Source organism: Castor canadensis, chromosome 3 (genome assembly GCF_047511655.1).
Source record: "Castor canadensis chromosome 3, mCasCan1.hap1v2, whole genome shotgun sequence".
NCBI lineage: Eukaryota > Metazoa > Chordata > Mammalia > Rodentia > Castoridae > Castor > Castor canadensis.
This window is the reverse complement of record NC_133388.1, coordinates 192,350,895-192,368,684: the sequence shown is the minus strand read 5'-3', so window position 1 is coordinate 192,368,684 and position 17,790 is coordinate 192,350,895. Positions and strand designations below refer to the sequence as shown.

Below are 17,790 nucleotides of genomic sequence, written 5' to 3'. Positions count from 1 at the left end.
ATTTCCTCAACAACCGCATTGGCTTTCCCCCTCACTTCCTTATCTTTTTTTTTTAATCTTCTGCTCGTCAAACATGCACTGCAGGAAACTCTGCCTCAGTCCTTTAGTGCGGGTTTAAACAAACCACAAAAATAAGTAAATTAAAATGATAAAAATCCAGCAACTTCTAAGAATTCAATTATATAACTAATAGAAACAATATATTTCTCCTGAGAGACAACGGGAACTTGTATTTTCTCCCCATAGAATGTAAAATGTTAGTATTTAAAGGGAAATGAAAAATACATTGCTCTGGCTTTTTCCTACCACTCACCTCCTGCTGAGTCTTCTCTTAAGCAAACTCAGAATCTCTCAGCAAATCAAGGTCAGAAAATCAACCATTAAAGAGGTTGCATAACTCACCTAAAGCCTTCTATCTAGTTGGCCAAGTCAGAAAACTCAAAGCAGGACAGCTAAATCCAAAACTTGAGTTCTTAGAACTCACTGCCTCAAAGGGCTGCTTGCATTACCTGACTTTTGTGTATTGGTTTCCCATTGCAGCTGTAACAAATCACACATATTTAGTGGCTTAATACTAGGCAAATCGTTATCTTAAAGTTCTGTAGGTTAGAAGTTTAATATGGGTCTTATGAGCTAAAATCTAGGTGTTGGTAGAGTTGGTTCCCTTCTGGATGCTGTAGGGAAGGACTGGCTTCCTTTCTGGCTTCTCAAGACTGCCAGCATTCCTTGGTTCAGGGGCCCATCTTCCATCTTTAACTCACACCACTCCAGTCTCTGCATTATACTCACATCTCCTCTGACTTTGGCCTTCTCATCTTCCTTTTATGATTACATTGGTTTCACAAAGATAATTCTGAATAATATTTTCATCTCAAAAAGCTTAATTTCATTTACAAAGTCCCTTTTGTCATGGAAGCAACATAGTCACAGCTTCTAGGGACTTCACATATCTAGGGGAACATTATTCTACTACAGTTTGTGTTTCCCCCAAAGCAGATGCTAAGATTCAAACAGTTTATTTAGGAGGTGTTCTTAGGACATGCAGCGAGAGATGGGGAAGAAAGTGGGAAGAGAGCAAGGCCAAGAGAGGGTATGTTCATGAGTGGTCACTGCTGGGGCTCAGTTTCTCTGAGACACTGGGTAAAATATGATTTTGAATTTTCATTCCAAGAGGCAAGGAGCCTGGTAAGGTTAGTGACCAAATGTCATCTCTCTTGACTGAGAATTTTTCTGGGGTCTCCACTCCAGGGACATAGTCCTGAGGCATAGAAAGCCATGGTATTTGAGACAGGAACCCACCTCCTTGCAAAGGGGCTTCCCATGGAGTTTGTGGTTATCCCAAGAGACTGAGGGATTATCAGGTGGAGACTGACAATGTCTGATAGATTTGAAATAGTAACTGAGGCAGGAGAGATTCTGTGACTGTGGCAAAAAGGTGAGGAAGGGGAGTGAGAGCAACCTGGGAGGAAGGAAGGATGGGGACATGGCAATGGCTGGTATCTATGGAGAGGGGACCAAGCCCTTAGGAAACTGGCAGCCCTACCTTCCCTGTGTCTCCACACCCACCTCATGAGTGGTCCTGAGGAACCCAGGACCATGAGGTGCAAATGGATTTGGACAGGTTTGTGGCAATCTATTTCCAATGTGAGATAATTGAGTGCATGTGGCTCATCTGGAACTTTCCTGGAACCCATAGCACATAGTGTAGTAGAGAAAAAGCAAGGACCATGGAACCTGTACTAAGGAGTACTAAGGAGGCTCTGATATCTTGGTGGTCACCTCATGAAGTTCACTGACGCTGTGGTCCAGGATGGGTTGGTGAATGTTCCTGGCTGCCATTCAGGCCCCTTCCAATATGTGCTTTTGTCTCTCTGCCTCTGTCCCCAACAGACAATGTGCAGAGAAGGCACAGCATCCTTAAGTGCCATCAATGCAAGCCAAGTGCCAGGTGTGGAACATGTGAAGCGGCCTATCAGGAACAAGAAGGTACTGGGTGGTGGGGCAACACTGGTCCCTTCCTTGGGGCCAAACACAGGGCATCCACTCCTAACCTTTCTCCCACCAAGGATTTCAGGCTAGTGCTTAGCATCTCAGTCAGATCTCATGGGAGGCAAACAGGGTATGTTCTCAGCTGTGAAGGTTATGGTGGGAATTGCATCAAGAGCACATCATGTACGTGTGTGTATGTGTGTGTGTGTGAACATGTGAGTGGTACCCAGCATAAGCACCTGCCTGAGGGAGGTGCCTGTGGATGTTAAGCTCCTTCTCCTTTACATCCATCTTTGTCTGACCCTCAATGACCAGCTGACTTCCTTTCTCGCACCTTCTTGGTTATCTTTACTGAAATTCTGACAAAACCCAACCAACAGCTTTTGTGTAGAAGATGCCCCAAAAGTGGCTTCAGAAAAGGGGCAGAGCCCAGGTCACCATCCTGGAATGCTCCTCTGTTAGCTGATTCTCCTCACAATCTTCACTCAAGGTTGGTTCCTTCCCTATGGCAGAGGGAACATGAAGCCCTGGTGCTCCGCCCCCCTCTCTCTGCCCCCACCTCTCCTCTGGCCCCAAAGATGCCTCCATCTATTTCTGTGAAGTGTCTATTTACAAAGCAGGTCACAAACAGAGAGCACAGCCATCTAAAGATAGAAAGTCATTATGCAGCAGACAAGTGTCTGTGCGTGTCCTGAGAGACTGAGCTGCTTCTGCCTGCTTTCTTCCCTTTTCTGCTTCTCTGCCTCTATCCTGCTCACTTCTCCATTCCTTCCCCACCTCCCTCAGTCCCACACACTGCCTCTATGGCTTGAGAGGGCTGTGGGTTCTTTCCAGAGAAGGCCATTCACTCTGAGGTAGTTAATTTCTTCCCCCTCATGCCCTGAACCTGTTCCATGTGAGGACCTGGGCCAGGTTTTTCCCTTTCTTTCTTTCTACCAATCCCACTAGGCTAGTCTATCATTCCAACTTGTCAATTGACACAACTGACGCTCAGAGGGCTAAAGGGATATGCTCCAAATCCCAGAGCCAGAATATGGTAGAGTGGAGCAGGGTGACAAGTTCGGCACTTTGTCCCACACTGCATCATGCTCACAAGGGCACCATCCAGAGCCAGATGCCATGTGTCTAGCACCTGGAAAGCAGTCTGAGTGTGGAGCTCAGTCCTTATGCCTGTGTCGTGAAGTCAGCCCCAAGGTGCCCCAGGTGGTTTCTGAACTGATAGGAGACTCCGCCACATAATCACGCAGTCTGCACCTGCATGGCCCTGCTAGTTTCAGAGGCAATGTGGACGTGCTCTCAGCCATTGCCCACCACACACAGTCATGTCCCTGCTCTTAGCAGAGGCAGCACAGAGGGCTTGGTGAGATGGTGAAAGACACCATTCTAGATGCATGTTTGCATTGTGGGCCTTACAGTTTAAGCACGAATCTGAGTTCTGCTGGGGCTCGTCTCCAGCAGCTCCCCCTCTTCATCTTGGCTCATCCATCAGGACTTGCCTCCCAGCCTCTTCACTGTTGTGGGTCTCAGTATTCAGTATTACCAACGGAGCTCACAGTGAAGTAGGAGGCAAGGATATGCAGCAGCCTTGCTGTGTGGTTCAGGTCCTGTCCTCTTGTGGTACAGTTGGGGCACAGTGGTGTGGCCTCATCTAGTTAATTTGATTCCCTTATGCTGTGAAATAGAGCATGGGACAGGACCTCATCACTTGGGCAGTGGGCATCAAATGCAAATGCAAATGTAGTCATGGCCCAAAAGTTACCAGAAAGTGCAGAAAGTAGGCTGGGTGGGTGGAAAGAGCGACAGTGGGACCCCGGCCAGCCTCTCCCCAGCAAGACCAGCTCCTACAGATGGAGATATTCTGCCAGAAACCCAGACGTTTGTGTTTGAGTTTTGGAGTAATAACTGAAAATAAGCTAAAGCACTATGTGGGCCAAAGGAACTCTTGTCCACGTGGAAGCAGAAAAAGGCACCTTGTTCAAAACTGCTTAATGGGAAAGAAAAGTGTTTCTAAGGTATCTACAATTTGACCTCAATTACTCAGTCTAATAGATTTGTAGGGAAAAAAAAACTGAAAGAAATGAATATTCTGCAGTATGACTGCCCCTTATGGTTTGAGGCAAAGGGAGTAAAGGGAGGCAGGAAAAGCTCATCTTATCAAGCCTGGGTGCACTGAGGGTGCCTGACGCAGCATATGTTTCTGAGTAGGAAACAACTGTGACTTCCATCCTGTGTAGTTCCAGAGGATGTTATGACTTCATGGGGTCTTCGAAGGTACTCATCAAACACAAATCCTTTCTGCTCACTGTGCCCTGCCATCAGTCCCAATGTCCACCTTCTCCATGGTGGGCCACGGGAGGCACCTACTAAGCACATTGTGTCTGGGCTGCTTTGACCAGTCCCTGATGCTCTGACCAGTCCCTGGTGCTCGGCTAGGGGTAGGGCAAACAAGGTATAGTCCAGAGATGACCAACTCATTGTAGTGCTGCTGTACAGGGAGGAAGGGACATCTTGGGGATCAGGAGAGCAACTGAGATGGAGTGAACTGCAGGTGTGAGGCTGCAGGGGAGCAAACAGAGTATGGGGTGTGTGGGTGGAGTGGGCTGGGTTTCACATGGTGAGTCCAGTGTGGCCAGAACTGCGGTGCAGGGGAGGCAGTGAGAATGGGGCTGGCCCAGAGGGGAAAGGCCTGGAGGGCTGGCTAGGGAGCTTGAACTTCACCCTGGAGGCAATTAGGCAGCATTTAAAGGGTGAAAGTGTAAAGGAGATGGCTCGAATTTTAGGAAGGTTTATCAAACGCAGGGTAAAGGACAAATTGCCGAGGGGTTAAGACTGGAGTGTAACCCTAAGAAGCAGTGAGAGAAATGCTTCTAATGTAGTTATCTTGTTGAAATGATACAGCCTCCAGCTAAACACAGATATGATGGCTGAGGAAACACAGATATGACGGCTGAGGATTCGTGCACCAGTGAGCCTGCGTGAGGGGGAAAGGGTGGGTTCTACAGGCTGCACTGGAATTGTCTGTGTGGCAGGAAGAAGTACCACCATGACAGTAATAGGCAATACAGATGGAGTGCTTACTGTGCACCAGGGCCTAATTTCCAGGGGTTGGTATGTGTGTCACTACATTCTGACAATCCCCTGGGACAGGCTCCACCCTTCCTATCTTGTAGGTGAGGGCACTAAAGCACGGAGATGTAAAGGACCCTGCCTGGTGGAAGCCAGCCTCCTAGATGTCCCCCCATAGTCCTGCCTTCTGGTTCACTCCCTCTAGTAGTGACCTCTCAGATTGTACCAAGGATGGCACTTGACCAACAGCATGTGGCAGAAGAAATGCTCTATCACTTCTGAAGTTTGGGTATAAAAGTTTGTGGCTTCTGTCTTCTGGGTTCTCCCACTTGCAGCCCTCTCTTGGACCACTGGTTCTGGGGAAGCTGCTGTTATGGTGGAAGGACACTCGGGAGGGCTGTAGAGAGGCCTGCATGGTGAGGAATGGAGAGCTGTAAGAGCCATGTGAGTGAGTTTGTAAGTGGATCTTCCAGTCCCAGCTCCACTTGGCCTCAAGAGACTATGCCAGAACAGGTCCAGGTTCTGAAACTTCCAAAAATGGAGAAGTTGTTTTGACTGTTGAACTCTGGAATTGTATGTTACATAGGTAACTCAACACCAGGCATCACCTGTGCTGAGAACTAGTGTGACTCCAGAGGCTGCCTCTGAAGTGTTATATTGTCTCCTCAAGCTAAAAGGAGGAGCAAATTTTGAGGGTGAGTGTTTTGGGATGAAGGAAGAGCAATGAAAGATGGAGCTGTCTGAGCAGACTGAGAACTGCCTCCACCCACCTAAGAACAAGGGAAGAGGAGCTGTGAGGTCCTGCAAAAAGCATCACTCTGCCAGAGCTTCCAGTTGCTCAGTTCCTGCGCCACTTTGCAGAAGGTTTTGGTCACAGAGGCCAGACTCCTCAGATTACAATCTTTTGGTGGGGTTAACAAAATAATTCTCACAGCTCCACCAGGGCATCACTTTAAACATATAGCTATAGGAGTTAATATAGTTAAATATACTCTGAAAAAAGCCATCAGTTGCTATTTTAAAAACCATAGGAAGTTGCTCAGATCCTTTAAAACCAAAAACTACAATGGATATTTTCAGCCTGCTGTGTTCAAAATCTGTTGACAAGAAAGAGGATGTCAAGGAGAAACCCTAGTTCTCTGAGAAAGACCAAAACTAACTTAGGTAGAGAAAAGTCAAGTCACATTTCAAAGCTTCTTTTGACCTATGATTCTGTGTTGAAAAATTCCCTCTTACACTCTTCTCCCCCTAAAGTTACAGGTAAGTGGTCACATTTAAGAGGACTTGCTAAAGGTCAGGCCTTGGACTGAGTTGGGAATATAAAGTTATCTAAGATAAAGTCTTGGTAGAGTCTGAACATTGGTGTCCTTCCCTAATTTATATGATGGAACCTACCACTCAATATGACAGACACCGAATTTGCTGGCATCTTGATCTTGGACTTCTCAGCTTCCAGGCAGGTGAGCAACAAATACATTTCTGTTGCTCATAAACCACCCACTATAAGGTATTTTTAGTATAGTACCACCGATGGCTGTAAACCCAATGGAAGAACAGACAAAGGAGAACTATAACACAATGTGGAGATGTAGGTTTGTATGGAGTCGGCAGGGGTTAGTGTTATGGGGAGCTAACTCCTGGAGGATGAGGATGAGTTGGTGAGCATCCTGGAGCTTCAGAAGCACTGTGATGTGAACGGGTCAGGGGTGTTTACAGATCCTAATTTCCTTCAGCTTTTGGTCCAGCCCTGAGGGGTTGTGTGGCTCTGAGTCTCCTCTGCTTACCCAGTGAGTTTGTGTTTTTTGTCATTCTCTTTATGTGCTGTGTCCTAACTGGCTGAAAGGATACATATGAAAGGTAGGCAGGAAGATCTAGTCTGCTTGAAGAGCTACATGAAGCTCCCAGGGACTCTGGGAAAGAATCTGTGTGAGTGTGCACAGTGTGTGGTATCAGAGACTAAGTGGAGCTGGGACTTTCATGTCTACCTGGTAACACCACCACTTGTGGTACTGAAGACTACAGGGAACAGGGACCTCCATTCCCACCTCACAATGCAGGGGCACCCTATCCCTGCCCTCAGAGGCAGTGTCAGCTGCACAGATGCTGTCAGGATGACATTGTGCCTAGGAGCCTAGGTGGGAGCAGCAAAGGCTCCCGAAAGCCCAACATCCTAGCTCTGCCCAGCAGTAAAGAGGGGACCTCCATGTCACCAGAAGCCAGTGAGGACCTCCTCACCTTACTCCTGCCCCGACAGTAACAAGACAGCCAAAGTTAGAAGGCCAGCTAAAACAGAAATAAATATGATCTGAAGCCTCTTCACACGCAATACTCCCAATATCCATGATGAAATCACTCCCACTGAGAACAGCAAAATTTCAAATAAGCAATGCCAAGATGACATAGAAATTAGAGTTATCTATAATAATCACAGTGGGAACTGTGATTAAGGGTAGACAGGTAGGGGGCCCAACCATTACAGCACTTGGGTGCTAAGCTGAGGAAACCACAATTGACTGTTGAATGGCTAGGCTGCACAGAAGAGCTTGTGGATGGGGAGGATTACCAGACACCTTCAAGTGCAACAGACATGCTGGCATGTTCTCCTAGCCTCTGTCCCACTCACCTGTGCATCCACCCTGGTCACTATTTTCTCTGCTGTTGGTGCTGAGGCCAACACTTGCACATTGACCACTCACCTGCTCAGGCACACCTCCCGCCACTCCTTCTCCTCCACTCTCAAGTTTCGCATCTCAATTTTATAGCCTCTCCAGTAGCTCCTGAGAGCAAGTTCCCTGACAGAGTTGTTGGAACTCACTCCTCCCATTCTTTCTTGAGTTGGCTCCAAGTCTTTCCTCCAGAGGTAAACCAAGGCCACCAAGGACCCCAGGTCCTGCTCACTGGCCCCATCTGGAGCAGAGGAGTCCCTGCCCTCGAGATTCCCTCATCAGAGCCCTCCTAGGGCCCCGCACTTGGTTCTATCTCACCTGGTGGGAGATCCTGCTTGGCCCCCTCTCAATCTTGCTGACTTCTAAGTGTCCTAACATTCCTTTGGTCTGTTCTCTGATCTCCACACACACAGCATAGCTTCAAAGGGCATCGATATTCTAATGGTTCTCAAGCTCTGTCTCCAGTTGAGTTCTACCCCCTCCAGTCGTGTAGCTCAAACTCTGCATGTCATCTTTCCATCTCAGAAAGAGGCACCTGGATTCTCCCAGTGACTTTCGGCCAAATGCTTCACATCACAATTTACTGTCCTCATCTCATGACCAGTGTGTGCACTGAGTCTTATCAGCTCCACTTCCAAAGCCTCTTGAAGTCTGGCTAGCTCTACTGCCACCTTGCTCTACACTGGCAGTGCCTTCCCTGGCCTCTGTTCAGGTCTATTCTACTTGCTACACTGTAGCTGTCATCAGTGTCACTTTGTCAGAGTGATTCTGTTGAAATAAATATACACACTGGTTCACAGTACTCTTCTGCTCAATTTCTCCCATTACCGCAATAGCTCTCATAAAAGCTCAAAGATAAGCCACAAGCTCTGGCCTTCAGCCAGCTCCCTAATCTCATTTTACTCTTCTTTTCCCTTGCTCTTTCCATGACTTCTGAGCTGGCATCATTGCTGCCCCTAGGCGCCCAAGTGTGCTCCCACCTCAGGACCTTTGCACTAGCTAGTGTCTCAATGTTGCTCACTTCTTTACTTTCATAGGCCCCTGCTAAAATGTTACCTTTTCTTTACCAGTTAAGTTTTATTCCTCTCCCTATTGCTGTGTGCTAATGTCCACCATAGCTCTATCATCTTCTCATTTTGTGGCTGATGGCCTGCCTGTCTCCTACCATTGGGATGTCAGCCTGTCTAGGATGGGCTCCCTTTGATTTGATTTTTGCTTTCTCTCCAGTCTGTAGAACAGAACAGGGCATGAGAAGTTCCCAATACATATGTGTCTAATGAATTAAGTTATGAAGGCAATAAAGAGGCCAAAATTCAGGTGTTAAGAGTGGGATCAAGGAGCAGGGGACAGACAGAAGATGAGCTGCAAGTTTCATATCCACGGGTTTATCTTGTAGGTTTATGGCCCATATCAATGATTTGCAGGTGGAAAAAATGCAAGAAGTGTTCACATTCTAATCCATTTGCCATTCTCTGACTTCTATTCTATAACTTGTTAAAATTAATTCCCAGCACAAGGGCACACTGAGACACCCACAACCTTCCCCACCTCACCCACGCCAGCACTCACAACCTTTGCCCTCCCACACTATGTGCTGGCTGCAGGAAACCCGCATGTGCCCTCTCACCTGCTGGCCTGTATGTCATGCATTTGGAGACTGAGAAATGTGTATTTGCAAATCTAAGGGTACAAACTTTAGGAGTAGAGAACTGTGTTTTTAGGATGCACAATTAGAGAATAGGAAAAGCTAAATTATTTGAAGTTATTTTGTGGTTAACACAATGTCCCAAATGTGGTAAGCTGTAAATGTGAAAGCCTTGAGGAAATGTGTCTTTGAGGTAAAAAAAAAAAAAGTGCAAGACTGTTCTCGAAATTCCAAGATCAGGAAACATGCTGTGTGAGCTTCCTGCAAAAGGAAGAAAACATGTCCTCCTGGAGTGTCCACAATGCACCAGTAAGAGATGAAAAGAGAAAGAGCAAGGGCAATCCTGTCCACAGGGATTAGGACCTTTATGCTTCAAGTAAAGTCATGTCAGAGCCTCTCTGCCTCCCACAGAAGCCTTTACAATTAACCTTTTGTGTGATGGAGTATTTTTGGCCTAACGGTTTATACTCATTGGCCCATAACTGAGATGGACAAATTGCGTTGAAATCTGGGATGTACGTGGCACCTTGACTTCTCGCAGTGAGCTGCAGCCTTATGTGGTTTTCAAGTGTGCAAAATTTAGGACTGTGCTGAAATAACAATAATACTTTATTTTTCCAGGTTTATATTAAAGTAGAAGAGATTTCAACAGGCAGCCTTTATTTACTATACAAATCAAATCACTCTTTTTTGATATTAGGAGTCAATAAGATCGGTTTTCTGTCTTTTAAAAAAAAACAACAAAAAAACGAATCAGGCCTTTCAATGTAAAAAGCCTACAACACAAATTTGTGCAAAACTAATAACAAATTAAGATGGTTTTCAAGTTTCCAAGTAGATTCATTTATTGACTAGGCACAATGGTGAGGTGACTATTCTTAAGCAGTCCATAAATAGAGGGAAAGTTCCTGAAAGAGAGGAAAATGAAATATATTTGTATATATCAAGAAACTAAACAGTTATATGCTGTGTCAGAATGGCAAGATTAGGCAGAGGAAGTAGCCAAGTAGAAATTTAGTATAAATAAGGATGTTTATGGAAAACAACACAAAACAGAATTGTTAAAATCAAGGACATAAAATACTGTGGTGAGTGAAGACAGATGAAGAATTAATTAGTATGGTGATGATCAAAATTCTGTTCTTTATGACATTTATGGTTTGACTTCCAAATGGCAAACCCTTTATTATTTGAATGTACAAGGTGTTCTGAGGGTCCAGTTTGCATTGTTATCTAAGAAACTGGACTTTCAGACATTAAAAAAAAAACTTTTATTAACTAACACCAGAGAACTTATTTTGATATGCTCTACAGAGCAAAACTCTGATATTTCAAAACCCAGGGGGCATGAAGAGGGAAAATGTCCAGTCACAGTGGAGAAGTGAGAGGGCTAGGTCTGGGCTCACCCTCTGGCCACACATGCCAGTACTGGGGGACATTCCCAGGTGCAGCCCCGGAGCAACTCAGTGCATGGTGCATGGCTCCCTGCACCTATCATCTCCCCATCTCTCCACACACTTCTCCTTTCATGTGTCTCCTGGCATCTGTGTTCCAATAACTGCTTATGAGTCCCCAAACACAAAGTGCCATCCCATGACCAGCCACTACCCCACAAATCTGTTCAGCCTATTAAGTCTAATGTATTCCTCCTTCCCACCTGCTTTCAAAGTCTGTGACTTTGAAAATCCCATTTCAGTATCATCTTCCCCCACTTCTTCAGACCAAGTTCATCACTTCTCTGTCTGCATCACATATGCCTTTATCTAGCTTTTTAATCCTGCAGAGTGCCACAGACACAGAGCACCTTGGGGCCATTTGCAAAACGCATACATACTGCTGGCATGAATAGGATGCAAACTGTTATTTTAAAGGCAAACACCTTAAAAAGTTAAAGGTCTTTAATACAGTAAGTCTACTGACCTTTCACCAATTACAGTCTCTTGAATGGCTTGAGACTAAGTGCTTTAAGGTTTACAAAATGCAACAGACTCATCCATGACCCTTAGGGAGCTTACTTGAGGTTGAAAGGCAACCCACACAATGTAACTAGCAGATCAAAATTAAAAAGTCATCAATTGAGTGTTATCAGCCAGTAATCTCAGGCAGCAAGCTCTTTTGACTGAAGGAGAGAACCTGCAGCACTGAAGAACCTGCAGGATCTGGATAAGCAGAGAAGAGAAAAGGTAGGCAAAGATACTGTGGAGGCAAGTGCCAGCAAGACCTGCCTGTTTCCTGTGGGAGATCATGGGACCCCCAGACAGAGGGTGTCTCCTTTACCTAGGTGCATCCACAGTGCTTATCACAAAGGCAAACCTCAAAATACACTGGCTGCCAGGAGCTGGTGGCTCACACCTATAATACTAGCTACTTGGAAGAATCACAGTTTGAGGCCAGCCTGGGCAAAAAGTTTTGGCAAGACCCCATTTTAAACACAAAATAAAAACACCTGCTAAGGTAAATTGGCTGCAAGAGTGAGAGGAAAACAGTGTAAGTCTGAGAAGGACAGGGATGTTGACCTCCACAAAAGGCACAGGGAGGGGCATTGGGTGTCTGTGCTGGACCTGATACCTCTCATCTCCTCCTCACTCACACTAGCACTCAGCCCAAACAGGCAGTTGTTTTGGGCAATGAACTTGCTTTTGAGCACTTAGTTTCCTTCAGAAAAGCTACATTAAGAAACACCATGTCCTCTATGGGAACAATACAGAATAAAACCTACAGAAAGTGCAGCAGCCTGGTAAATCTGCTGTAGAAACTTAACCCTACTGATGTTTACAAACGTGTGCATGAAAACAGAGAGGTGAGGTGATTCTTTCTAGTACTGCCTTCAATAACAGCAAAATACTGGAAATAGTTGTATCTGTTAACAGATGTTTAAATTATGGCTCATTTAAAGATTCAGCCAAAAGAAAGGTATCTTTATCACAGAAAATGAACTCTAAGATAAAAAGTGATAATTAAAAAATATATGCTTTGCCTATGTATAGACCATCTCTGGAAAGATTAAAAAAGCCATGTACCCGATGAGACCTGGTATATGGATGGGAATTAAGATCAACTTTTCATTGCATACTCTTTTGGAGATTTTGGATTTTGTACTATGCATATATATTAGTAAATAAGGAACATACTTTGGCTTTTCACAATGTTTCCACTGAAGCCATTGGCTAACGGTTACAGAAGCAAATAGCTCATTTCCACTGAGAAACCAAACCTGTATGTATGTGCAGTTCTTCTCTGCTAGGAGCTGGATGCATGTCAAACAAGACATGGTTCCTTCTTTAAAGACCCTAAAGTCTTGAGCCTGAGAGAAAGACAAATGCATGAACAAGCAGATCAGAGATCTAGATTCAGGATGGCACCAGCCCTGCATACTTCATAGCTACAATTTTCCATGTACTCCAGCTCCTTGCTTTCAGTGTCTCTTAGACACTAGGTACTCTGTTAGGTGGCAGAGGCACAGATCTAGTCAGTATTGGTGGTCACATGTCTCTCACATACACACATGTGCACACACACACTCCAGCATTTAAGATCCTGTTAAACTGTCTTCTAAGGGAATAATGACCAACTTCTCATCCAGTAGGGTGAGAAGTCCCCATGCATTTTTCTGTGTCATAGGACGTTAAGACACTTCTGTCCTCTTAGACACTCACACATTCAATCTCTTGATCAGAACTTGCCAGGTATACAACAGGGTATCTGCATCAAAGACGTTTATACATTGGTGGGGAAAGAAGGACAAATGTCCAGCTGTCACAGGACATTTGTGGTTAAATCCTCAGAATGTGGAGAGTCCTAGAGCAGGACTTGCTGTGGATACAGTGGGCCAGGGAAGGCCTCCTTGATGAGGTGATGCTTAAAGTTTCACTTTGAATTTCATGGCCCAAACCATTAGGCAGCTCAAGAGCTGGGTGGTGGAGGGCAAGGACACGTGATTTCAGGCAGAGTGGCAGAGATATAGAAGTGCTCTGAGGGGTTTTCAACAGCTGGGCTGCAGCACAGCAGGAGTGCGGAGGGCAGTGTGTGGTACAGGAAACTGAGAGACAGCAGCAAGACCACGAAGGGCTTGTGTTGACAGCCAAGGGTTCTGAGCATTATCCCCAAAGCTACTGGCCTCACTGATGGACTCATCACATGATAATCTGGAAACAATTTCGGCACTTGTGCTAATCACCCACAGAAACCGATGAGATTCTGACATGGTAATCCTGGTCAGAACCAACTTTGGATGGGCAGGATTTTCCATTAGATAAGTGGGGGAGAATGTAGACTGAAAAATGATCCAGTGTTTTCCAATTGAAGATGGAAGTGCATAGAAAATAAGCTTTATTATTTATGTTCATCACTTTATATTCTATATAATGGTGCACATTGTGGTTAAACTTTTGACTCTTGCTTTTTGACGTTTGCTTTAAATTATCAAGTTTTATATGGGACCCATCTCTGTACACAGTGACTAGTGTCTCTAATTTTGAGTTAAAATGAGGGATCTGGACTGTCTGAATTGTAATGTTGTTAACACGACTTTGGTTTTTTGTGGGGGTGGTCGATGGTGATCTCAGCTAACCTAACATTGCCTGTTAGGGATCACACTGACCTGACTGCATGATGATGTCATTCTCTAGCATTGACTCACTAAACCCCACTGTCCAATGCCGTGGGACAAGACTGGGATGTGAGGATGGAAGTCAGGGCACCTGGTTTTCTGATGCACTAATTGTTTGTCTGGCTGAAGGATCACTGACAAGTGCAAAGGGAGATTTGTCCAAAGTTCTTTTTAGAACGTGTTCAGTCTAAAAAGCTCTATCTCTGCCTTGTAGAGTAGTGCGAGTTTAAAGGGGAAGAGAAGACTGTTATATTTTAAGATGGTTTCATGTTCCCTAAGCTTCTTCACAGGACCTATGACATCATTATGTGTGTCTTGTCTATCTAGTCAGTATATAATCGAAGTTTCCTAGAGGATCGCATTTTCTTAAAATTTCAAATACATACACCTATCAGCAAGTAAGAGGAAATGTCTTTCTTTGCGCCAGGCACACTTCCAATCTTCACCATAGCGCTAAGGAAGATATCATTATTGTGCCCATCTCATGGGTGGGGAAGTTGCAGTTCAGAGAGTCTGAGCCACTTACCCAATGTTACCACACAGATCAGTGGCAGAGCTAGAATACGAATGCTTCCAGAATTCCTTCCCTGTGTGCTTATCTTTCTTCTTCTGGCCTTGATACCTCTGCTGGCACGTTCTCCACCTCTAACCACCCTGCCAGGGTTATGCATCCCTCTTCTGGGTGCCTATAAAGTACCACTCATGTACTGTCAGAGCCCTGTCTGCTCCTTCCATGCTCATTTTCCCCAGCACACTGTGCCCACAGGGACAGGATGATGTCCCATCACTGTATTCCTAGTGCCTCCAGCAGAGCAGATGCTCAGTAAATGTATCTGAGTGAAACTGAAACTAATTTGACCTGGAATACCTTGAGTACAAGAAGATCCAGGATCTCAAGAAAATCAAAGAATCTCTTCACACAGGAACCTGGGGCAGGGGTGGGTTAGGGGCAGAGAAGGGGCAATGATAAATCATGATGTCTGGATGATGCTCAGTGGTGTGTACCTTCTTATCACCTTCTCATGCTGTCACATGAGAAAATAAATGGATTCCATGGGGAAGACAGGGGTTAGGAAGAAGAGACTGGGGGACAACACACTGTGCTCCTGGAGACATGAAGAGACTTTGCTCCTCCTCAGCAGGGTTCCTGCGGCAACAGGAAGAAGCAAGGCTTGGATGTCAACTTGATTGTAAAGCGCACCTGGGGAATGTGTCTGTGAGGATATTTCCAGAGAGATAGGATCACCAGGGCTCTGACCTAAAGAATGGTTTAATCCACTGATGGATTCAAAATTTCAACAGACTCTTGTGAGGTGGTAGAAAAGTGAAAGCAGGGCCTGGGTTTCTTTAGGAATATATTGCTTTCCTTGGTCCCTTCCTGCTTCTGCTTCCTGTCCACTATGATGTGACCTGCTCTACCAAGTCTTCCCTACCACGTTAAATTGAAACCTCTGAAACCTTGCTAACACAAGAGCCAAGCTGTAGAGCCCTGTCTCAGAGGGTACTTGGCATCTGGGTCCCTTGTCACAGTATGATAAAGCTAAGGGTTCATTTAATAAATGAAAATGAACTTAAAATTGTACAATAATTTCCATGAATTAGATCAGAAGACCATCTGGGAGTTGATCCTTTGCTTATCCTTAACTTCTGATAGAAGAAGACTATATAGATGGCAGTGTGAAGAGGACTGTCTAAGTCTCAGTTGGTTTTATAGGTGGAGTTGTGATTCTGAACCAAGGAATGCAGGTGGTCTCCACAGGCTAGAAGGGCAAGGAAAGAGGTTCTCCTCAGAGCCTCCAGAATGGAATGCAGCCTTGCCAATATCTTGACTGGGACCCAGCATCAGATTTCTGACCCACTGAACTATATAATAAACTTTTTACTGACCAAGCCATCAAAGAAAGAAGCCTACATTCATTATTTGATATGGCAATTCCTAAAAACAACAACAACAACAACAAAAAACTAAAGAAAAAAATAGCAAAAAACTCCGTCATTACATGCTAAGGAGATGTAGAGTATGTTGCTGCATTCCCTTTCTGTGCACGCAAAGAAGACATAAACAAACAAACAAACAAAACCTAGTGAACTTACTTATTTCGATCTGTTAGAATGACAGAATTGTTTTCTTTTTGTGAGTAATTTAGCTCTTTCAGCTAATTTTAGCTACTAAGAAAAACAGAAGCTTATATAGTTCTCACTTATATTAATTATGCAAACTCAATTCTGACAAACTGCACTCTCACAAATATTTTATCAACTAAAGTCTTACAAATAAATATATGAGAGAAGCACAATTTTCAATGTTAATACTACAGAAAGGGAGGCTTGTGCAAAGGCACAAAGTTAAGTGGCAGAGCTCAAATATAAACTCTTAACAAGTATGACTTTGGGAAAGATTAGCGCTGCATAGTGTGGTTTTGATGATTTAGAACAAAGAAAAATACCTGAAAGTGAGACAAGATAAATGATGCCTTTCTTTTACAGATCTCCAGATTTAAAAATAAATTATAAACTATTTCTGTAAAATACCTGTTACAATATTTATTTTATAAAAATAATAATTTGTTTTGCAAAACTCAGAAGTACACACACACACACACACACACACACACACACACTCAAAAAGGAATCCTACTTCTACTAGCCCAGGATAATTACTTGCCAAAATTTCCTGCATAGCCAGTTGTGGTGATGGCACGTATCTACAATCCTAGCATTTGCTGAGGCAGGAGGGTGGCAAATTTGAGGCCAGCCTGGGTTAACCAGAGAGACCCTATCTCAACCCTTCCCCCAAATGAAACAAAACTTTCCGTATATCTGTGTAATTTTTTGTACATGCATACATATGCATGCATAAGAATAAAATTGGGTTCATATTCAACATTAAGTTTGGCAGCTTTTGATTTAATAATTTGGAAAATGTTTTCATGTTATTAACTAGACTATTATATTGTCACTGAAGAAAGTGATCTGAACTCTTAACTACTGCAATGGCCTGAGCCTGCACTCTCTGTGGCTTACCATAAAGCTTCCTGATCTGACTTGTTCTCACACAGGAAGCCTCTATTCTGGCCTGAGGAGTTAGTTGGCCACAGTCACTAGTGCTGGCCAAGGGAAAGTGGAGCGAGAATCTCCCATGCAGCTGTACAGAGATGGGATTGCTTTTACCTTCCTAAGCAATTCAGAATCACTGGAACAAAGGGGCACTTACCTTTGTTTGCTCCAAGTCACAAACAGTTCCTCAGACATCCCAAGGTGGCTGACATTTCCTAACAAAAGAAGAGATAGTGTTACTCAAAGTAAACAGGAGAAAACCCTCAAAAATAAAAATTAAACATTTTACGTAATCTACAATTAAAACTTAAGTCAAATGATTAAAGAATAGCTTTATTAACTCTTTGTCTGTTTTAAGAATGCCCTCAATGACTAACCAAATCATGTATTACAAATAACTAGTTATGAGGTTTTACATTTGTTTAATAGGGAATAATTGGCCCCAATTAAACTAACTGAACTAAGGCTTTTTAGATTACTAAAACAAATTAAACTTTTTAAAATGAGAATTTAGGTGATCTTAAAACCTTTCTAAAATGGATAATGAAACTTGCTAAGTTGTAATCTCCCTGGTTTTATTAGTTATATTAAGATAAATTAAGTGAGATTAAAATCTTATTTGATTTATTTACCTTTGAAAATGAAGACCGTTTAAGGGTTACACATCCTCAGCCTTGGCGAGTGCGACCTCAATTAGTCAAGTCAGAATGTCTTTAAAAGCTTTGTGCTTATTGCTTCCAGCATGGAGCGAGGTGTTC

At 44.1% G+C, this 17,790-nt stretch overlaps 1 protein-coding gene across 3 annotated transcripts in view; it reads right to left on the bottom strand.

Moving 5' to 3' along the window:
- Positions 1-9,885: 9,885 nt before the first annotated feature.
- Positions 9,886-17,790, bottom strand: part of Khdrbs3 (KH RNA binding domain containing, signal transduction associated 3) — a 177,467-nt gene continuing 169,562 nt past the window's right edge. Inside the window, exons 10-11 of one of the 3 annotated variants that reach the window (XR_012446454.1) lie at positions 17,190-17,247; positions 9,969-12,670 (exon numbers count right to left, since the gene is read on the bottom strand). The gene's annotated coding sequence lies outside the window, so the exon portion shown is untranslated. Of the gene's footprint in view, positions 17,248-17,790 lie in introns of all 3 variants that reach the window. The other 2 variants (XR_012446455.1, XR_012446453.1) reach the window with 2 other exon arrangements.